This window comes from Helianthus annuus, chromosome 6, assembly GCF_002127325.2.
Source record: "Helianthus annuus cultivar XRQ/B chromosome 6, HanXRQr2.0-SUNRISE, whole genome shotgun sequence".
NCBI lineage: Eukaryota > Viridiplantae > Streptophyta > Magnoliopsida > Asterales > Asteraceae > Helianthus > Helianthus annuus.
Window position 1 is genome coordinate 118,888,128 of NC_035438.2, and position 23,440 is coordinate 118,911,567.

The window sequence follows — 23,440 nt, forward strand, 5'->3', positions numbered from 1 at the left end:
GAGATTGAACAGTAACTGCTCCTTCTTCTTCTCATACTCAGCAATTATCTCATTCTTTGCTGCACATTCTTTGCAATCTCCAAGACACTTTGTGCAAGGCTTGACAACTTCAACAATCTTTTCAACTTCGATTGTTTTCACCACTTCAACCACCTTTTCTGTCTTAATCACCTTTTCTTCTTCTTTCACTTGCTCAGTCTCAACCATCTTTTCAGCAACACTTTCAACGTTCACATTCTGAACAACATCTTCAGTATTCATTTGTTGTTGTTCTTTAGCAGCTCGTTTCTCCTTCAGTTTCTCCGTGCGATCTGCAAAATAGAAATGAAAACTTTCGGGAGAAAGATGAGATTTTGCAATGTTAATATGCTTCTCTTCCTCATCGTCACTACTGCTATCATCTGGAGGTGACTGATCAAACTGTGCAGATTTTTCAGAACTAGCATCTGATACATCAGAATCTGACGGTGTTTGATCAAATACAACTTCCTTTTCTGAGCTAACATCGTTTTGTGTACTCTCATTTGAACTCTGTGAATTTTCATCAACATTTTCAGAACTTTCATCAGACACAACAGACTCTTCATCCACACTCTTCACAGTCTCACCAATCGATTTCATCCATGTGGCAAACATGCCTGGTTCTCTGACAATTTTAGCGATGAAAGCTTTGAATTCTCCCTTTTGATCAACAAACATATCCCAGCTGAAGCCTTCAGGTAATTGTTCATCATCTTGATCAACTAAATAGGCTTTACTATCTGAGATATGCAATTGTTCCAGTTGAAGTCTACCAAGCACGCTCTCTTGGAATCCTCAATCTTCCTACCATGAGTCGTCTGTGAATCTTGCTGTTGACCAACCTGTTCATAAATAGCTTTCCGGTAGTAGTCGTCTTTTCCAAATGGATTCTGAGCACCACTAGCCTCCCTGTTCTTGCACTCTCGTTTGAAATGGCCTTTCTCCCTGCATCGAAAACAAGTAACTTTAGATTTATCAAAACCTAAAGTAGATACATGAGCATCGAGAAAGTCATTTCTCCCGGTAATTGTCTTGAACTTTTCAGCTCGCCTGAGTACACTTGCGAGACACCATTTGATATCCATCAGTTCCAATTTCTTCGGCGTCTAATTGATCGTAATCCTCCTTTCTAAGCATTGGATTTCCGATCCGACCAGCAACTAGACCTTCATAAGATAACAACACAGAACCGAGTAGAGCCATGTGGTCTTCTGAAAAACTTTGACCTTCTGGAAGATTTAGAGCGATGTTGCATTGAATCACGTAACCATTTCCTGTCTTTGTGCTTTGATATTGAAAGCTTGTATTTGACTCTTTAGGATTAACACTTGGAAATGATGAAAATCCACTGCTGCTTTTGTTTGAACCCTGATCAGCCTTTTCTGTTGAATCCCCAGCACTAAAAGCAGTTTGAATTTTCGGACTTCTCTCAGCTTCAGGAACAGGAATACTACCCTTATAGTACATTTTTACATCCTGTTGACCACTAGGACTGTTCATCCTGGCGATCTTCTGTTGTTCCAAATCCTGACTCTCGATCTTTTCAATGAACTGAGAGATAGTTAACCCATCATAAACACCCGTATTCTTTAGAATCATCAAATACGTTCCCCACTCTTTCTGCGGTAATGCATCAGCAAGTTTGTCTACCCACTCTTCACGATCTTTAGTAATACTCAACATTGACATTGATCACACTAGGTGGCAGTAACGTTCAATCAGCTTCTTCGTATCTTCTCCCGGTAAGCTACTGAACAAATCAAATTCCTTCTTGAGCAATGCTTTCTTGCTCTTTATCATGTTCTCACTACCCTCAAACTTGACTTTAAGTGCATCCCAGATTGATTTTGCAGTTTTGTCATGCTGTAGCAGAATGAAGATGTCTTCCTTGATAGCTTGTTGAAGCAAACTGATCATCATCTTTTCTGCTTTATACATAACCCGTTCTTGATCTGTGAACTCTGATAACTCTTTAAGAACCTGCAAATCTGTTCGAGGTAGCACATATTTCTTCAGTATGCATTCCCAAGACCTGAGATGATTTGCCTGAACCCAGTTCTCGAATCTGTCTTTCCACCCGTAGTATTCTTCAATACTCATCAGTTTCGGGGGCTTTTGGGTGGTTCCTGTCTCGTTTTCTAAACTCATGGCTTGAACAATAGCAGCTGGACCAGACGGTGTTGCAAACGCGTTATAGAACTCGGTATCCATGACGACTTAGCACGATTTTCAAAATCAGTGACAAATAAGCGGAATCAAGGGTTCTGGGTGTCCTTATGAGCGAAATTAGGGTTCTATATGGAACTTATGAGCGAAATCAAGAAGTTAGGTGTCACAAGAGCGAATTCTGATGTTCTTAGGAGCGAAATTAGGGTTCTGGATGTTCACAAGAGCGAAATTAGGGTTTTTATGGATCACAAAAGCGAAATTAGGGTTTTTATGGATCACAAAAGCGAAATCAGGTGTAACTTTGAGCGAAATCAGGGTTTTGGATGGCCCTATGAGCGAAATTAGATGTTCCAAAAAGCGAAATCACCAAGGGTCCATAAAAGCGAAATCAAGTCCGAGGTCAATTTTGTCCATTTTTACTTTGAATTTAGATCTCAAACTCTCAAGGATTTGTCTATGTCCAATTACGCACAGTCTGTGAAATTTTGATCCAATTTTGTCCGATAAAACTTCCTGAAATGATGAAAGAAGGTGTAGAAGTAAGAAATCTCGATGATTTCCAGCTATTCTCTGCAGAACTCCTCCTCCTGAAGCTTTGATACCACTTGTAGGATCGTGATCTGACCCGAACAAGTCGTTCAGAGGTGTTCTACTCTGTTTCAGGTGCGGAAAACAAGAAACAAAGCTAGGAAAAGCTGATTCTTTACTTTAACTGCTGATTATATTGATATGACAACAATTACAGCTCAATTTTCACATCGGCAGCACTTCGGTATGGAATACAAGAACATACATGCTGATTTCGCCTATGTGACCCCTATATATACTATCCAGATTTCGCCCATATGTACATCTGACCACAAAAGCGAAATTACACTGACCAAATAAGCGAAATCATCTACTTAGGACCCTATGAGCGAAATCAATCTCTAAGACACATATGCTTTCCTATTTTCTCGTAAAACGTGCCCTAATCTATACAATTCAATGTAAGACTCGATACAAGACAAAGTCGACAGATGTAGTGCACCAACAAGTGTAAAAATCATGGTTTGAGCGTTTAGTCCGTTTCGTACGTGATCGAGTGTTGGAAACTCAGTCTGTGTTAAAAGTTTTTCGATAAAAGTAAACTGTTTGTGATTAAAAATGGAACATCAAGATTTTTACAACTTGTTTGCGGGGAGCGGCATGTCGGTTACGCAAAGTCCGGCGAGTATAGTTCAGAATGTTAACATGGAAAATGAATTAGGGATGATGCAAAAGCCACCGAAGTTTATGAGTTTGGACGAATACTCCGGATGGTCTGGCCGTTTCAAAAACTGGGTTCAAGCCAACCACTTCGAATGTTGGATAAGAACAGAGGCGAAGTATGTACCACCGGTTGACGGTTTGGGATTGGAAAAGGGCATCAGGAGTTTAACGGAAACTGAACAGATTGAGTTCAAAGCTGAGAAAAAGATGGTGAGCATTTTGCAACAGGCCATCAAAGAAGACATTCTCGTTTTACTGCAACATGAGGATAATTCTCAGTCGATGTGGCAAGCTTTAAAACTGAAGTTTCAAGGCAGTGTATCGATGATTAAGAGCAAGAAGGCATTAATCAAGAAAGAATTTGACATTTTTACTGGGATTAAAGGAGAAACGACAAAGCAGTTAATCGAACGATACTGTCATCTTGTGGTGGAAATGAAGTGGTTGGAAATTACAAAGACGAATGAAGAATGGATTGATAAGCTATGTGATGCACTACCGTATGATGAGTGGGGCACTTACCTTATGATGCTAAAGAATAATTCTGATTTTGTGAATCTCAACCTAAGCTCATTCATCGAGAAGATCGAAGCCCATGAGCTGGAATTGCTGAAAATCAAAAAGATGAACTCAGCGAGTGTGCAGCAAGATGTGTCACTGTATTATAAAGGAAACACTCCAGTTTCAACCAATCAAAGCCCAAAAACACAGACGGGTTTCATTGCTGATAACACCTCAAGTATTTCTTCAAACACTCCTCAATCAAGCAATGCTTCACCATTCATGAACTTTGAACCAAATGTCAAAGCTCAGGAACAACCTTCACCACAAAGTTTTACAGGATCAAATCATCAGGCGTACGTTTCTAGGGTGCAGTTTAATATTGCGGTGAATATCAAGAATGGAAACGAGATAACTGAAACAGCCGCAAAACAACACATCGCACTACTTGCTTCCGTTCTCGAGGCTTATGAAAGCTTAGTCGCAGGAAGGATCAGTAATCCTAATATGACGAAGGAGGATTACGACCAAATCGATCCTGAAGAGCTCGAATTGATTGATATCAAGTGGTGTATGGCAAGTTTGGTTCGACGGGCTCAACGTTTCATGGAAATTACAGGCCGGAACAGTCTATCAGGTCCCGATCAAAAGTTAGGGTTTGATAAGTCGAAAGTTACATGCTTTAAATGTAAAGAACGCGGTCACTTCAAAAGAGAATGTCCTAACCGTGAAGTGAACAATCATCAAAACCCGTGTTGATGCACGGAATGTCTGTTGACTGCGTCTACAAAATGTCTGAAGTCAAGATTGGTCTATAGGGGGTCAATATGTAAATATTGTGTGAAATAGGTTTAGGATCGCTTTTGTATCATTTGTCTTAAGTGGACCGCTTTTAGGGTATTACTCTGGATCGCTTATGTGACCAGTGATCTGGATCGCTTATTTGGACTGTCACATAAGCGACCCTGGATCTCTATATATAGGTAGGAGCGGTTCTCATTTATAATAGTGTATGTGTGTGCTACGGTGCTGAAACTCTGCCAAAATTTCATCAGAAAGCAATAGAAAGATAAGGAATTGAAAGGATAAGCTGTTGTAACTTCATTTACGTTGATTCCGCCTTCGTACGTGAAGATGAACTACCTTGACTGACATTTCGGGTCATAGAACGGTCCAACAAGTGGTATCAGAGCTCAGGACGAGGAGTTCATACTACAACATCATAGATCTGCAGAAATCTCTCTTTTCTACTCACTTTCTCTCATACTTTTTCAGTTTCTAGTGGTTCCAACGGTTAAAATTGTCTGAAATTCGAGTATAACGTGTAAAACTCACTATTAACAAACCCTAGAAAGAATTAGGTGAAAATACGGACTAAAAATGGTAAAAACTGGTTAAAAATAGTCGATCGCTTTTTCGGACATTAGGATCGCTTATTTGGACAATCGGTTTGGATCGCTCGAAATAACAGTTTGGATCGCTTTTTCGGACAATTTTACCATTAGGATCGCTCGAACGGAAGTATCTTGGACCGCTCGAACGATCATATTCTGAACCGCTCGAACGATCACGCTTTGGATCGCTTATTTGACATTGCTGAACCGCTCGAACGGACACATTCTGGTCCGCTCGAACGAACATAGTAGGATCGCTTTTCTGACAATTTGTGGTCCGCTCGAAAGGACATTTCTTGACTCACTTTTCTGTCAAGCTGTACAAACAGGATCGCTTTTGTGGCTCTGTTATTTTTTTTTAAAATCAAAGCTTTTCTAAGTGTTGTCTGATTTTGCAGGTACGTTCACGATGGATGATATGTTCTTGAATCAATTTAGTGATATGTACGTATTCACGGGAAGTTCAGGAAACAACGATTCGACATCGAACAATACGAACGAGAATCAGCTTAAAGAGAAAAAGAAAGAAGCTTGGGAGTCCGAAAGTGCATTTGGAACGTTTAACAAACCTCCTAAGCTGATGGCTATAGAAGATTACAGCAGGTGGGCAACAAAGTTTGAAGATTGGTTGATGGCATTCGCCTTTCCAAGTTGGAAGAGTATGAAAACTGGATATGCTAATGGAAAGAAGAATGGCGAAGCATTGAGATCAGCTGAAGAAATTGAAGGTTTTATCGCCGAGCAAAAGTGTGTGGCATTATTGTTTCAATCGGTGCGGGAAGATATCATTTCGTTGATAGACTACTCCAATGCTAAAGATTTATGGGATAAACTCAAGAAAAAGTGTATAGGGAGTAATGAGATTATAAAAAATAAGACGAAACTGCTTAAAAAAGAGTTTGACATGTTTAGTTGTCTTAAGAATGAATCGGTGAGCAAAATGATTGAACGGTTCGGTCATCTAAAGCTGGAGCTTGCACGACATGACATCACTTATCCAAAGGAAGAACTTGTTGACAAGTTATTTGATTCATTACCTGATGATATGGATTGGAGGTATTATGCGTTGATGTTAAAGAATACTATTGCTCCAGCAAATCTGACTCCAGATGTGGTGATTGAAAGACTTGAGAGTCATGAGCTAGAGTTGAAAAAGACGTATAAAGTCAATCACTCATCCTATCAGCAGAATCTGGATCTGTATTATCCAAAAAGCTTGATCCCGAAAGCTACCTCTCCGAAAACTGCATTTTCTGCTGAGAATGTTTCTTCAGCAAACAAAGAAAGTCAAAGCAGTTTAAGCAGCGGAAGCCACAGTGGTTATCACAGTGGATCTACGTCTTCTGCAAATCGTTCTGATGCGAAGTTTTCTTATAACATCGCGATAGATCTAAAGAATGCACATAATTTTGATGAAGAGTCGGCCAAGCAACAAATGGTTTTTCTGGCATCTGTGCTAGAGTCCTATGAAGGTTTGGTAGCCGGAAAGATCGGGAATATAAATCTGACAAAAGAAGACTACGATCAGATAGACCCCGAGGAAATGGAGCTTATTGACATTCGTTGGGCAATGGCAAGTGCTGTTCGACGTGCTCAACGTTTCATGGAAATTACTGGGAGAAAAACGATTGGTGGTCCGTCCACAAAGTTGGGGTTCGACAAATCAAAGGTGACATGCTTCAAGTGTAAGCAGAAGGGTCACTTCAAACGGGAATGCAGAAATGCGTATGCTGACGAGTCAGAGAATCCATTTCGAGATGACTACTACAAAAAGGCAATCTACCATCAGAATAAATCCGAGCCGCCTAGATTGAAGCAGTCTGATGATAACAGAGATAAATCAAGGGCATTGGCAGTGATTTATGATGACGAGGGGTACGATTGGAGTAAATAAGTGTTACCGGAAGAAGATGCGGTTGGTTACGCATTCATGGCAAATGATGATGAACCAATTCCATGGAAAGAAGATAGAACAGAAGAGCAAAAATATTGTTATCGAAAGATGATTGCTGAAAACAGAATTTTGAGGATCTCTTGTGTTTATCTGGAAGCAAGACGAGCAAATAGATAGGATCCAGATAGGGAATGTTATCTTGATTGTTATGGAAACATTGCGATTGATGACAGCACACTTGATATGGAAGCTATAATCAAGGAGATTAAAGAAGATGATGAGTATTAGCAGCACAAGTGGTGGGGAACACCAACGTCAAAGATGATTGAAGAAGAAAAAGAGAAAGAGAGAAAAGAGAAAGAAGAGAAAGAGAGGAAAGAAAAAGAAGAGATTGAGAAAGTAAAGAAGGTTGATACTGGTTTGATCGATACTACACAGGAATTGACAACTGAGAACCTGGGAAATATGGCTGACAAGGTGCTAGCTGCAAAAGCACTTGAGGTAGATCCTGTTTCTGTTACTGAGTCAAAGGATCAGGTCAGTCAAAATATGTCAATGACTGTGTCAGGTAACAAAATAGATGGAAATGCTGATTGCAAAAATTGCACTAAACAATGCAATTTTTGTAGCACTGTCACGTACCTGAACAGTGAGAAAATTAAGAATCTGACTACGAAGGTTAGAAATGTTGATGATCAGATTCTCAGTCGTGACAGAACAGTAAAAGCTTCAACTGAACGAATCAAAGAATTAACAACTCAAATTGAAAATGATAAAACTGAACGAGAGAAAATTAAATGTGAAAATGAAAAGTTAATTCTTGAGAATCGACAAATTTCTGAAAAGTTTGAAAAATTAAAAAGCATTGTCAAAGATAGTGATGATCGAAATGGTAAAACGTATAAAGAAAATGAACATCTGAGAGCTGTTTTGAGATTAAAAGAAGAATCAATTAACAAACAACTGGATGAAATTGCTAAACTAAAACTTAAAGTTCAAGAAATTGAAATTGAAAATGAAAGAATTCAGTTAAAATTAAACAGCTATAGCTCAGCTAGCTTTGTTTTGCAGCATATTGTTCCCAAACCTATAGGGAAAAACAAGGCTGGTGAGGATGTGTTTTCTGATGGAACGGGTGTAGGGTTTCACAAAGTTCCACCGCCAATTTTAGACAACTACACGAAAAAGCAGTCTAGTTTGGTGGAAATTGAGGAAGAAAGTGATGTTACACTTCCTGAGAACATTGATGTCACGTTCACGTCTTCCAATGAAGAGGGTGTCCAAAATGATGTGGTGAAAAGTGTGATAGACAAAGTGCTTAAGCCGGATTGTGACACTTCTGAGGAGGATGGGTGTTTTCTAGATAAATACATTCCGAAGCAAAAGTCCAAAAACAACTTACATGATGAATCTGATCCTGTCATGTACAAGATGTCGGGATCGGATAAGTTGTTTTCGGATTCTGAGTTTCCAATAGAGAATATTAATTTGAACAAATTGACAAATGTTTTCAAACTGGTCGAAGTCGAGTTGTCAGCAGTGAACGATCTGAGTCAAAAGAAAGAGAGGGTTTACAAAAAGAAAACAGTTTATCCACCACGTTTTTACAATAACAACAGAAACAACTGGTCGGGTGGTTATCAGGGGGGTAAACCATATCAGAAAAGAAATGTTTCAAACAAGAGGTTTGTAGAAAAGAAAGAGTTTGTGAACAGTTCAAGTTCACTTGCTGATGAAGAAAAGGAAATTTTTACAAAATCAAACAAAGAATTTTTTGAGAAGAGAGCTTCACAGGCTCAGTCTGAAGGCACGAGTAGGGTAGCTGATACTCGTACTTGTTTTAGATGTGAACAGGTTGGTCATATTGCACGAAAGTGTACATATGTGAAGCCTAAGACTGAAGCTGTGAAGGTTCAACAAAAGAAAGTTGATGTGAAGGGTAAAACACCGATGTATGTTGAGAAGAAAGTTGTTGGGAAGAAAAATGTTCAAATTGACAACTTGAAAGTAAAAACTAAACCCGTAAAGAAGTTGGTAAATCAAAATGATAAATTTTATAAGAGGGTTGCAGTAGCTCAACAGGTGTGGAAACCTAAAGTTGAACCTAAAGTTGAGAAGAAAGTTTCAACTTCTGAGGTGAAAAAGGCTGAAGAATCAATTACGGTTGATTATGATGCACAATTTCCACCTCTTAAGTCTAAGAATTTCAAAATTCAAATTGCTAAAGTCACGGTTACACCTAAGGCTGATGAGGCCTGGGTGGACACCATGTTTGACTAAACAAGTTTGAATTGCCGGAGCTTCCTGGATCGCGAAGCATGAATCGGCATCTTTCTTGAAGTTGTTTAAATGATGATTTGTTATGTGCAGGATCTTCCAAAACGTGTATCCAGGTGGATAATGGATAGTGGAGCGTCAAGGCATATGACAGGGAAGACCGCATTGCTGTATGATGTGAATAACATTAATGGTGGTTATGTGGGTTTTGCGGGTAATCAAGGAGGCAGGATCATAGGTGAAGGAACATTATCAAATGGCATTATCACGTTTGAGAGAGTTAACTACATCGCTGAGCTGGAGAACAACCTACTGAGTATCTCCCAGATCTGTGACAGGATGTATACTACTCATTTCACCGACAAAGAATGTTTGATCTTGAAACCGGGATTTGTGATACCTGAAGAGTGGATCATCATGAGGGCACCAAGAGTCAACGATCTGTACATGTTGGACATGAGCGTTGCTACTACAACCACGGGTCAGGCTCATTGTTTTGTGTCCAGAGCAACGGAAAAAGAGTCAAGGTTATGGCACCGAAAGATGGGGCATATTCACCTAAGGAAAATGAATCACTTAGTGCATAACGACTTGGTCACTGGAGTGAATATTAAAGGTTTTCATCTGGAAGGGGAGTGCATAAGCTGTGTCAAAGGCAAACAGAAGAAAAAGTCACACCCTACAAAACAAGTCAATTCAGTTTCAAGACCTTTGGAAAGACTTCATATGGATTTATTTGGTCCAGTGAACGTCAAAAGTATAACAGGAGATTCCTATTGTCTGGTCGTGACTGATGACTACTCCAGATTTTCGTGGGTCTTGTTTTTGAAAACAAAAGACGAAACCTTTGATAGTTTGATAGTATTGTTTAAGAAAATTGAGAATCTGTACCAGAGACCGATTTGTAGAATTCGAAGTGACAATGGTACTGAGTTCAAACACAGTAAGATGGAGGAATACTGTGATGAAAGAGGTATACTGCATGAGTTTAGTGCTCCGTACACTCCTCAGCAAAATGGAGTTGCAGAACGTAAGAACCGGACGCTAATCGAGACAGCCAGAACGATGCTTGCAGATTCCAAGTTACCAATTAATTTCTGGGCTGAAGCTGTTTCTGCTGCATGCTATACTCTCAATAGAGTTCTTACTGTGAAGAAGTTCAACAAGACGTGTTTTGAGCTAATCAATAAACGCAAGCCGAATTTGAAGTATCTAGAACCGTTTGGGTCACCCTGTACGGTGATAGAGCCGAATGGCAAGTTTGGTTCAAAGAACTTTGAAGGAATATTTGTTGGATATTCAGGTCCTACACGGCGTGTCTTTGTTCCAAGTGAAAAGCGTATTATTGAAGCAGCGAATGTTGAATGTCAGGGTTATACTATGCCGCCTCAGAATCCTGGTGATTCATGGCGTTATCATTATGACAAACTTTGGGAATCGTTTGACATGAGATGATAGACAGAGTTGGTGAAAATACAAAGACTGAAGACTATGGATCTGAAGATGCTAAAAGACTACGTCAACATCCAAGGGGGAGTCTGTTGATGCACGGAATGTCTGTTGACTGCGTCTACAAAATGTCTGAAGTCAAGATTGGTCTATAGGGGGTCAATATGTAAATATTGTGTGAAATAGGTTTAGGATCGCTTTTGTGTCATTTGTCTTAAGTGGACCGCTTTTAGGGTATTACTCTGGATCGCTTATGTGACAAGTGATCTGGATCGCTTATTTGGACTGTCACATAAGCGACCCTGGATCTCTATATATAGGTAGGAGCGGTTCTCATTTATAATAGTGTATGTGTGTGCTACCGGTGCTGAAACTCTGCCAAAATTTCATCAGAAAGCAATAGAAAGACAAGGAATTGAAAGGATAAGCTGTTGTAACTTCATTTACGTTGATTCCGCCTTCGTACGTGAAGATGAACTACCTTGACTGACTTTTCGGGTCATAGAACGGTCCAACAACCCGTTCACAAACGACTACTACAGGCAAGCAATCTATCACCGATCAAACCAACAGCCAGCTGTTCAGAGGCCACAGATAGAGAATAAACCGGAAAAGGCGCTCATTGTGAATCAAGACGATGAAAAGGTAGCTGCAGGATTCAGTTGGAATAAATATATCCCCGGTAGCGATGGTCAGGCCATGATGGCAGAGGTTGTTGAAATCTCTGAGATGGTGTCTGAGCCGGAAATAATTACTGAAGATGTCTCTGAGGTTGTTGAAAAGGTTTCTGCTGAAAATGTGGTCGATATTGAAGAAATAGCTGCTGAAGTGTATTACTACCAGTCAGAGCAGGAGGTATTGGTAAGTTTAATGAAATCTGTATTGCCTCCTAAAATTTCTGAATCTTTTGCAAGATATTTTGAAGAACCAAAGACCGGATCATGCCTAAGATTTGAAGAGAAGAAAGAAGTCGTTGAAGAATTGATCGATGTGTCGAAAGAGCTGACTGGAGAGGCATTGAAGGACATAGCTGATAAAGCTCAAAGAGGTAGATTCAGAACTCGAGGAGTCAAAGTCTGTCAGTAGTGTGTCGGTCAAACGTGAGGAATCTGGAGTTCAGGAGATCAAATCAGTCAAACTGTCTGAGTCTGAGTCAAACAATGTCGGTAAAATTGATTGTGTAGAGAAGGTTGTTGAAAAAGTTGTTTCAATCCCTGAAACACCATGCCAACAGTGTTTAGAACCGTGCATGGAGTGTCTTGAAAAAGACACTAAGTATCAGGAATTGAAACACCATGCTGATATGATTAAATTTGACCTTGGCCAAGTTAAAGAGGCGTATGATACTCTTGCCAGGTCAATCAAGATGATCCAAAAGGAAAGTGTTGAAAACGATAAAGCAACAAAATTGGCTAAATCAACACTATTTGATAAACAAATTGAGGTCAATTTTCACTTAGACACGATCGCATCGCTTAAGAAAGAACTTGAATTGGCTAAAATTGAAAACGATCGGATTGATAAAAAGCTGATGAGTTATGTGGCTTCATCGTACGTTCTTGAACAGATTGTCCCCCAGCAGCCACATGCTGCACCAGGCTTTAAGAGCGTTCCACCCTCAATGTGGAATCACTACACACAGAAATATCCAAATGGGGTGGAAGCTGCTTTGAATCTCAAATTGAGATCGGTTGAGGATAATTTGCCTGAAAGCATAGATGTCACATTCTCTACATCTGATACCGACAACGAATCACAGGTTATCAAAACAGTTGTCGATCAGGTGTTGGATGAAAAGAGTGAGAAATCTGAAAAGGCTCAATCTGAAAAGGTTGTCAGTGATTCTGAAGATGAGGGGAATTTCTTAGATCGATATGTACCGAAATCGGACAAGAGTGCGAATGATGATTCGATTATAGTGGTATACACTATGATTGGAACAGACAAACTTTATTCCAATTTCGAGTATCCACTTCAGAATGTGAAGATTGAGAATGTCGAAAAAGTGTTTAAATTGGTTGAAATGAACGTTAATGAGGTTAATAACAAGGAATTCTTTTCTAAACCTAAAAAGTCGTTTGTTACATCACATTCCACAAGTTCGGGAAAGAAAGAAGGGGATGGTAAAAGTAATCACAAGAAAAACAACTTTAAAAACAAAGGAATAGGTTTTGAGAAGAAAACGACTAAGCAGGTGTTAAAGACAAAAGAGAAGATGGATGATATTTTTGTCGCTGGTCCTAGTGTTGACGATGAGAAAGATTATATTTTTAGTCAAAAGGCTGTGGACGATTTCAATGCAACGAAAAAGTTGAAAGAAGAAACAGTCAAATCAACGTTTATTGAATATGACAAAAAGGTGTGTTATCGCTGCAGTGAAATCGGGCACATGGCGAAACAGTGTCAGAAAGTAATTGAGAAACATGTTGTTGTAAAACCGGTTCAAAAACAAACTGTTCTAAAACCAAGTGTTCAAAAACCAAGTGTTCAAAAACCAACTGTTCAAAAATCAAACGTTCAAAAGCCTCGACCTAAATCACCGAATGATACAAAAGGCAAAAAGCCGATGGTTTGTCCGATCCTCATTTTGAAGAGAGGTGAATCTTTGAAGTCGGAGGATAAACCGAAATCGACTTTCGAAGTTGGCGAATCCTCTAAGACTCGCAAGAGTTCAAAAATTTACCCTAAAACAAAAGTTTTTGAGAACCAATCTTGGGTCGCAAAATCGAAACCATCTGTTGAGGTCAAAAAGATGGAGAATGTTTTGAAAATTGAATCAAATATTTTTAAAGATGACGTTGTTGAGTTTGAAAATGAAGTTGATAAATTTCTTGCTGAGTTTCCACCGATAACCGACAAAGTAAAATCAATTGTGAAAGAAGAGATTCCAAATGTCACATTTAACTTTCCGAAAACTGTTGAGAAGTGTGATGTTGTATTAGGTAGTGTGTCTGAGGTTAAGAAATCATGGGCTTCATTGTTTGAATAAATTGATTTGATGTTTGCAGGGGCTGCCCAAGTCTATACTGTCAAAGTGGATTATGGATAGTGGTGCTTAAAGGCATATGACTGGGACGCTAGCTCTTCTCTATGATGTCAAATCCATAAATGGAAGCTATGTGGGATTTGCCGGGAATCAAGGAAGGAGAATCGTTGGTCAAGGAACATTGACAGATGGCGTGATTTCGTTCGACAAAGTGAACTATATAGTAGAATTACAAAACAATTTACTCAGTATTTCGCAAATTTGTGACAAAGCGTTTAGTGTACATTTTACAAACAAAGAATGTGTGATTTTGAAACCAGGGTTTAAAATCCCTGATGAGATGGTGTTGTTGCGCGCTCCGCGGGAAAACGATCTTTATATTCTTGATATGAGCGTCGCAACGCCAACAACTCATCAGAAACAATGTTTTGTGTCAAAGACTAAAGCGACAGAAAAAGATTCGATAATGTGGCATCGTAAGATGGGCCACATTCATGTGCATAAAATGAACTTTTTAGTACACAATGATTTGGTTGATGGTGTAAATCTGAAAAATTTTCACTTGAATGATGATTGTGTAGCGTGTAAGAAAGGGAAGCAGACTAGGAAGTCACACCCACTGAAGACCCTCAACACAATCAGGTTACCTCTTGAGAGATTACACATGGATCTCTTCGGGCCTGTCAACGTAAAGAGCATCAGCGGAGACTTATATTGCCTGGTGGTGACTGATGACTTTATGCGATTCTCGTGGGTTATGTGCTTAGAAAGAAAAGATCAAACTTTTGAGTCGTTGATGGTGCTATTCAAGAAGATGGAAACGGTGTATAAGCTGCCGATCCAGAGGATTCGTAGTGACAACGGAACGAAATTTAAAAACAACAAGATGTACGAGTTTTGCAACGAGAAGGGAATTCTTCATGAATTCAGCGCACCGTAGACACCACAGCAGAACGGCGTTGCTGAACGAAAGAATCGGACCCTGATAGAGACAGCCCGTACGATGTTAGCCGATTCTAAGCTACCAATCTTTTTCTGGAGCGAAGCAGTATCTGCAGCTTGCTACACATTGAATCGTGTTCTTACTGTCAAGAAGTACAAAAAGACATGCTTTGAGCTGCTGCACCGTTATAAACCGAATCTTGAGTTTTTGGAGCCCTTTGGGTCTCCTTGTACTTTTATTGATGAAAAGGGTAAATTTGGCGCTAAATCTAATGAGGGTTTCTTTGTAGGTTACGTAAGCCCGTTGTAGAGGGTGTTCGTCCGTGCCTGGGGAAAGTGATTCAAGTCCAGCATGTGGATTGTCAGAAGCATACTCCATCACCACAACTTCCCGGACAAAGATTCATGTTCGATTACGACAAGCTCTGGGAGTCGTTTCAACTGCCGGTTCAGCCAAGTGACGTGGAACTAGCACTTTTGTACCAGTATCAGCAAAATATGCCACAGGAGAAAGTGCCTAGACCGCTAATAGTTCCTCAACCCACTGTGGGTACTCACGATGATGAAGCAGGACCGAGTGGAACAGTTCACGAACCACCAGAGGAACCAGCTCCATCATTTGACGTTTCTGACGACTCAGAGGTGGAACCCGCTCCAACTTTTGACGAGGAACCAAATGATACTTCGCAGGATGCTGAGGATCAAACCGTTGATCTTGATATATCGAGCTTGGAATCGGAAGTGAATGTGCCTGACAATGCTATGCCACGGACATTGTCTTACCATCCATCAGAGAAGATAATTGGTGACCTGCAAAGTGTTGTCAAAACCCGGGATCAAATAAACCGAGCTCTTACATGTTTCTATTCTTCTATTGCTGATGTGCAGAAAGAAGTCTCATTAAAATGTTTTATTTCGCAGATCGAGCCCAGAACTTACAAAGAGGCATTGATAGAGGATAGCTGGGTGAATGCAATGCAGGAGGAGCTGCAACAATTCGAAAAGCTGGGTGTCTAGAGACTCGCCGATCTGCCACAAAATCAAAAGTTAATCAAAACAAAGTGGGTTTTTAAGTGTAAACGTGATGATAGAGGTGTCGTGGTGAGAAACAAAGCGCGACTAGTGGTACAAGGCTTTAGTCAACAAGAAGGCATCGACTACGAAGAAGTTTATGCGCCGGTTGCCAGACTCGAGGCAATTCGGATTTTTCTAGCCTTCGCGTCTTGGAAAGACTTTAAAGTGTACCAGCTAGACGTCAAATCTGCCTTCCTCTATGGAAAAATCAAAGAAGAAGTGTATGTGGGGCAACCGCTGGGGTTCACAGATCCACTGCACAAAAACAAGGTGTATCTACTGGACAAAGCACTTTACGGACTTCACCAGGCCCCGAGAGCCTGGTACGAGACGCTTTCCCAATACTTGTTGGCCAACGGATTCACAAGAGGGACAGTAGATTGCACATTGTTCACCAGGGAAGAGGCAGGACACTTGTTGATCGTGCAGATTTATGTTGACGATATCATTTTCGGTTCCACCAACGACGACCTGTGTAAAGAATTTGAGAAAGTGATGAAGAAAAAGTTTGAAATAAGTTCGATGGGGGAGATGAAGTTCTTCCTCGGGCTGCAGGTGGAGCAAATACCCGATGGAATCTTCATTCATCAAACGAAGTATGTGAAGGACGTGCTTGACAAGTTCGACATGACTGACTGCAGTCCTGCATCAACCCCCCTTGCACAGAATCACGGGATTTGTCCAGATGAAAATGGAGTGAAAATGGACGAGACATTGTACCGATCAATTATTGGATCTCTGATGTATCTCACGGCTTCCCGTCCAGACATCATGTATCCGACGTGCCTCTGTGCCAGATATCAGTCGAATCCAAAGCAGTCACACCTGACCATTGTGAAACGTATCTTACGATATTTGAAAGGCTGCCCAAGCATCGGCTTGTGGTATCCTCGATCGGGTGACTTTACTTTATCTGGTTTCGCTGATTCTGGTTTTGGAAGTTGCAAGCAAAATGCAAAGTCCACCACTGCTAGGTGTCAGTTCTTCGGAACTCGACTCGTCACCTGGCAGTACATGAAACAAATCGCAGTGGCGCTCTCTACATGCGAGGCTGAATACGTTTCAGCCTCCAGCTGTTGCTCGCAGATCCTTTGGATCCAACAGCAGATGCGTGACTTCGGTTTGCAGTTTTTAGACACTCTGATCTATGTGGACAATGAAGCAGCTATTAACATCACTAAAAATCCGGTTCACCATTCAAAAACAAAACATATTGAGATCCGTCACCACTTTATCCATGATTGTCAGGAGAAAAAGTTAATTCGGATTGAACACTTGCACACCGATGATCAGAAAGCAGATTTTTATACTAAACCATTTGACAAAAAGAGATTTTACTATCTTTTGAAATTGAACGGGATGAAAAATCTGCAATCTGGGAGGGTAATTGAATGTGAAGCCGAGTTGGGCGGCGATCTGACGTGAACCATGTCGAGTTGTCAATTTTGTTTGTACAGTTTATTTTCTGCTTTTCGACAAAAACAAAAACACAAAAATATGTTTTAGTTTTAGGGGGAGAAATTTGTAGAAAAATACAAAAACATGATAAAATTCAAAAATCCAAAAACATTAGAAAATAAAAAAAGAGTTGTGTAGAATAGGGGAAATGATAGTACATCAGCTAGACGGACACAATACGCTAAAGAATTGTAAAGTTTAAAATGCAATTAAGCAGTCTCGCTAAAGATGTGCCCATAGGTTTTTGCAAAATCAGTAGATCAGTTTGGGATATAAACCTAAAATTTACTTGCGTCTACGTGGGGAACACCTCCAGGATATATGGGAACCCCCGAAATCCTGTTTGAAAGGTCCCGTATTCTGAGATACTAGGTCTTTATGCTTAGTGATATCTGGGGTATTATCCCGGGACTTCTGCTGTATGGAAATACTAACCTAGTCCCCGGATAATGCTTTACGCATTGCTTTACTTGTAAAGCCTCCCCTCAGCATAAAAAATGATGACACATTGAAAAATGTTAATCATGTGCTGTTGTAATCAAAAGATCCTCTAAAGGGGACCCACCGTAAAGTCGAAGCCGTCATCTCTCTGCGTATACGGAAGTATCGACCTGAGCTCTCACGGTCCTCGCATTTCACCCCATTACAGATATCATCTAGGTATACTCACCTATAAGACTGAATACTGGGGTCTGGATACAAGAGTATATACTGAGGTGGGACACATGTAGATGTTTAAGTCCCAAAACACTAATTCTGTATCCCAGACAGATTGAAAGTTTTGTGAGAATTTAAGAGGATCAGTATATCGGCAATCTACGCGAATTGTTTAAAGCTTGGTATGAAATTATAGCTTAACGGTGCTTGTGTCTAGTCGGCAGCTGATATGATCCCCTAACACGCTCGCAAAAAGATTGTGTGTACAGTTTTCAGTTTATCCTGTTACAAATCCAAAAAGATTTTAGTTTCTCATCTTATTTTTCGACAACCGACGTTGGGAATCAGACGATCAAAGCCTTGTGCAGATCATGTCTGTGATTGATGAGGGCTGGGTAAGCAGGAGATGCTAAACTGAGATTGGTACAGTGTTTGACAGTTTGAAAAGTGTTTGAATGTTCAAAACGTTCAGAAGTTCATTAATTTGAACTGTTTTTAAAACGAAAAGACTGCGTACTTCATAATCCGGTCAACCAAGGTCATTAACTTGGACTTGGTAGGCCAAGCAGTTGACCAAGGTCATTGACTTGAACTTGGTTAACTGGGTGTGTCGGTGTTCAATCAGAAAATTGTTAAAATGTTAAATTTTTGAAAATCATGTTCTGATTTCGCTCATGTGTCACTTAAAGGTAATTTCGCTCTTAACTGCTTCATAAGTTAGATTTCGCTTATAGCTTCAATGTGATTTCGCTCGAGAGGACCATTGGTCATCAGGAGCGAAATCAGGCCGACTATATAAGTAGGCTGATTCCGCTCATAAGTCATTTTCCTGATTTCGTTCCACTGACTTTCCTCTCCGGTGACCTTTAAGCGTGTCACACCCCCAAAATCCACCTGCGGAGTATCACCGCTTGGGAGCGTGACTGACCAGGATCAAGCCACCAATCATATAGAACAATATATATAATAAAAGTATTTGCCATTAAGCCAAACCAAATCCATATGAAAGGTGTTCCAAAACATAAGTAAGTTATCATTGTTTAGCGGAAACGTATAATCAAAACCCAACATAATTAAGTACGAAATGTCATAAGTGTTTAATAAGATAATCACGATCCAAGCCCACAACGACCAGCTCCTCCCTGTGCAAGCTCCATGTATCTAACGACCTGCAAGGCATGAAACAGAGGATCAACAACTAGTTGAGCGAGTTCACAGAAAGTAAATGCGTAATAGTATATTCGTTTGTAACATGTGGCTCTACTGGGCCGGTAGTACGTTCTATTAGTGGGGGCTTCCCATGTTGTATAACCACTAGACTATTCGTAACCATAAGTATCCTTCACAACCGAGGATAGTAGTAAGTATAAATACACGTAGGTTTCACGTGAGTATCCTTCACAACCGAGGATAGTAGTAAGTATAAGTCTACGTAGATTGTAAGCATGTGTCCTGCACAACCGAGGACAGTGATTAGCATAAGTATGTGTCCTGCACAACCGAGGACAGTGAGTAGCATAAGTATGTGTCCTGCACAACCGAGGACAGTGAGTAGCAGAAGTATGTGTGCTGCACAACCGAGGACAGTGAATAGCTTAAGTATGTGTCCTGCACAACCGAGGACAATGGTATGGTAGTCTAGTAACAGTGTAAGTGCAGTTCTATTCAATCTCAATCCTTCAATCCCAATTCCCGTGCCCTGGGAATCCCATGCCTTAGTAAGAGTGTGAACTCACCTTGGTTTGCTCGGTATGCTAATCTATAAGCTCGTAAACAATCAATCAATCAGTCGAATCCTATAGTATGCCCGAATACCAGATCAGTTTTATGTTCGTAAGGATTCACATGCAATCTATGTCATAACATGTACTTAATCAATTACCACGTATCACGTAAACAGACAAACAAAATCGTGCCATTCATGTTGCTTGTAAGTGTCATTTACAGTTCGCCCTATCAGGGTTATTCATAATCTACTTGCCAGGGTTATGATACGTAACGAGGGTGATATCTTAACAGCACTAGTTAACTAACAATGTTAACAAACAATTAGGGTTAACAACTTAGTAATTTATCAATGGTTTACATGATTACTAAGTTACATGCTTAGCAGAATTACATGCATAAGATAACAGAGGATCATGTTAAATCATTAAAAGGTCGGATCCTTGTGTTTAAACACAAGTCAGATCCTTATATGCACATTCAAATCTCGGACATAGTGTCTATATCACAAACTCGGACCTAGAGTCCTTATGTAAACAAAAGTCGGACTTTAGCACATCACAAAAAGTCGGATTCTATTCCTTAACATTCAACAAAGTCCGAACAAGGGCAAGGGAGGGTGAAACTCGGACCAAGGGGGGTTTAGGGATTGAAAGTCGGACATGGGGGGGGGGAGAGACTAAAGCTCGGACCTCCATGTGATTGACAAAACTCGGACCTCCTTCCTCAAACAAAAGTCGGACAAGAGGTTTGTTCCTCTTAAAACTCGGACACCCCACCCCTCATATATAGTCGGACCTCCCCCCTTTGCCTAATGAAAACTCGGACCTCTTGGTGTCTTTCAAAAACTCGGACATCAAGGGTTCCAAGGGTTCGGACCCTCTTGTTTGTTACAAAGTCGGACCACCTTGACTAATAAAGGTCGGACCATAATGTTTATTAAAAAGCTCGGACTCTTGAATCATCATAAAGGTCGGACATCATACATCTAATAAAAGTCGGGCTAGATGTCCTTGTTATAAAACTCAGACTAACAACATTCACAAAGCTCAGACAATCATAATTACAATTGAAGCAGTTACACCCATACATTCAACAGTTACGTTCTATTGTTCATGCGATCCCAAAACCCTAATTCATATCTGTTTAGCAGTAATCAACACATAATCAATATCTCTTCATATCATACATCAAAATCATCAAGCAATCGATTAAGCACTAGACAAATATCATAACCACAATAATCAGAATCACATTAACAATTACAGAACTTAGTATGTGAAGAACTAGGGTTTACATGATCAATCTATCAACAATTAATCACAAACAATGATTAAACAATTACCTTGATTCGATTCTAGATGGATTGGCAATCAAACTTGATGCAAAAGAACTTGTGAATCCAAGAATGATGAGAAGGTGGTTGTAGAGAGGATTAGGGAATGTGGGTGTACGTGTTTTGATTCTTGTGATGATTAGTGAATGATTATTGAAAGAGATTAGGGTTAAGTATGGTTTAATTTTCACTAATTACTCTATACACCCTGAATTACTATATTTTACACAAGTACACCATCTCATAACAATTTCACAATTCCACCACCAAGTTCACATATTTGACAAGTCTTTCACAATTAACACATAACCATGCATACTCACACAATACACTTCATTGTATCAAAACGTTACAGTTCTATAGCCAATTACTTGTGCAATTAAACAACTAAACAATACACGAACGTGCAATAAATGCGAAATAGGAATCTTGGAAATTCGAGTTGTCACAAAGCGAAACCTTGAAAACCACGTTTTACAGGCGAAGTGCTGCCCATTTTTCTTCAGATCTAGTGATTATATCATTTTGTAATCATGGGCAAGGTATTTCATGAACTGATTTGATCGATTTCACCCATAGATTGAACTGTCAGCACTTTTGATGAACAATAACTTAGATTCAAGGTGTTATCTGTTAAATTGGAACTTGGAATCAATCATATGTTGTCAGTTTAGGTTGTTAATCATCTTGATGTGTGTTAATTGTAACAAATCTGATGTTTGATGAGGTTTGACGGAACACAGGATATCCAAGCTTAGATCAAGGGTTTGTTTATGGTTAAAATTGAAATTAAACAGATTTACAAGATAACATGTTCAATTTTATGATTTGATGAGTTTTGAGTGTATGAATTTGATTTCACCCAAGATGCACATTAGTGATTCCACTCATAGATGTATCATGTGATTTCGCTCTTATGTCATCCTTCTGATTCCGCTTTTGAACATAAACTGTGTTTTCGCTTATTGTGCACACTTGTGATTCCGCTTATAGTGTATCATTCTGATTTCGCTTTTGGTGTATCAAGTGTGATCAATTGAAACTGTTTTGATGAAAATTATTCTAAGTATTGATTCAGTGTATGTTGTTTGATATGCAGGGTTCAAGTGTGATCTTTGATCCTCTTCACAACAGTTGTTGTGATTTGGATATGCAGAAAACCCTGAATTAGCCAAGTTTAGTGGTATTTTGGAGTTTATGGGACGAGTTCCAATCCAAAAAGCGCTTACGGATCAACGTCCACTGTACAGATCTCATATAGACCGTTTCTGGAAGAATGCAAGCTACGATGATCAGAACAAAGTAATTTCGTCGATTGTTGAGGTGCATGGTAAAAATGAGAAGATACTAGTCACTGAAGCACTTATTCGTGAGGTTATTAACTTTCCGGATGAAGCAGAGTCGCCAATAAGATTTCCAGAACGAATGGTGAAAGGATGCATGCTCAGAATGGGTTATCAGGGAGCATTGAATGTCGGGAACTATTTGAAGTCAAAATTTCAGAAACCATACAAGTTCCTTATTCATTGTCTTTTGATGTCACTCAGTCATACAAAGGGGAGTTATGATACAATGCGCGACTATCAAATGAACATGGTTACTGCATTGTGCAGAACAAGAAGTACAACTTTTCGCATATTGTATTCCACTACATGACAGAGAATATCACAACAAAGAGCAAGTCTTGGATGTATCCTCGATTTGTGCAGATATTGATCGATCACGCTTATCCAGAAATTGATCGAAATATAAAGGACGACTTGTTGGTGCAATCTCATATGAGCAACGATTCGCTTAAACAGCTTGCGAGATACCATCTTAATCACCCTGAACCAAAAGTTGGTGCTGAATTCTTCGGGTTTATAAAGGATGCCAATTATGTTGATCCTGATCCAGTTGATCACAAAAACTGGAGAAACGAAGAAGAGATGAAAGAGGCTGCCTATGCTGAAGAGCTGAAAACTCTTACGGAGTTTAAAAGCATCAAAAATGAATGGTTTGTCAAAGAAACAGGGAGGAGACGCAGAAAGGCCACTCCTAAAATTCAAGAGGGTGAAGGGTCATCATCAAAACCAAAGAAAAAGCAAAAGAAAGCAGCAGAAACGTTATTGATTGATGAACCTGAAGAAGATGAGACAGTTGTAGCTACGTAAGACGATCTGTATAATGCTGGTGAAGATATGATGTTTAATGTTGATGTCTTGGAAACCGGGCCAACAGTGACTGCTGAAGTTGATCAAGCGGTTAATGTCGAAGCTGGAAAAGAGAAGGTTTTTGATGACATTAGGGTGATGATGTTGATAAGA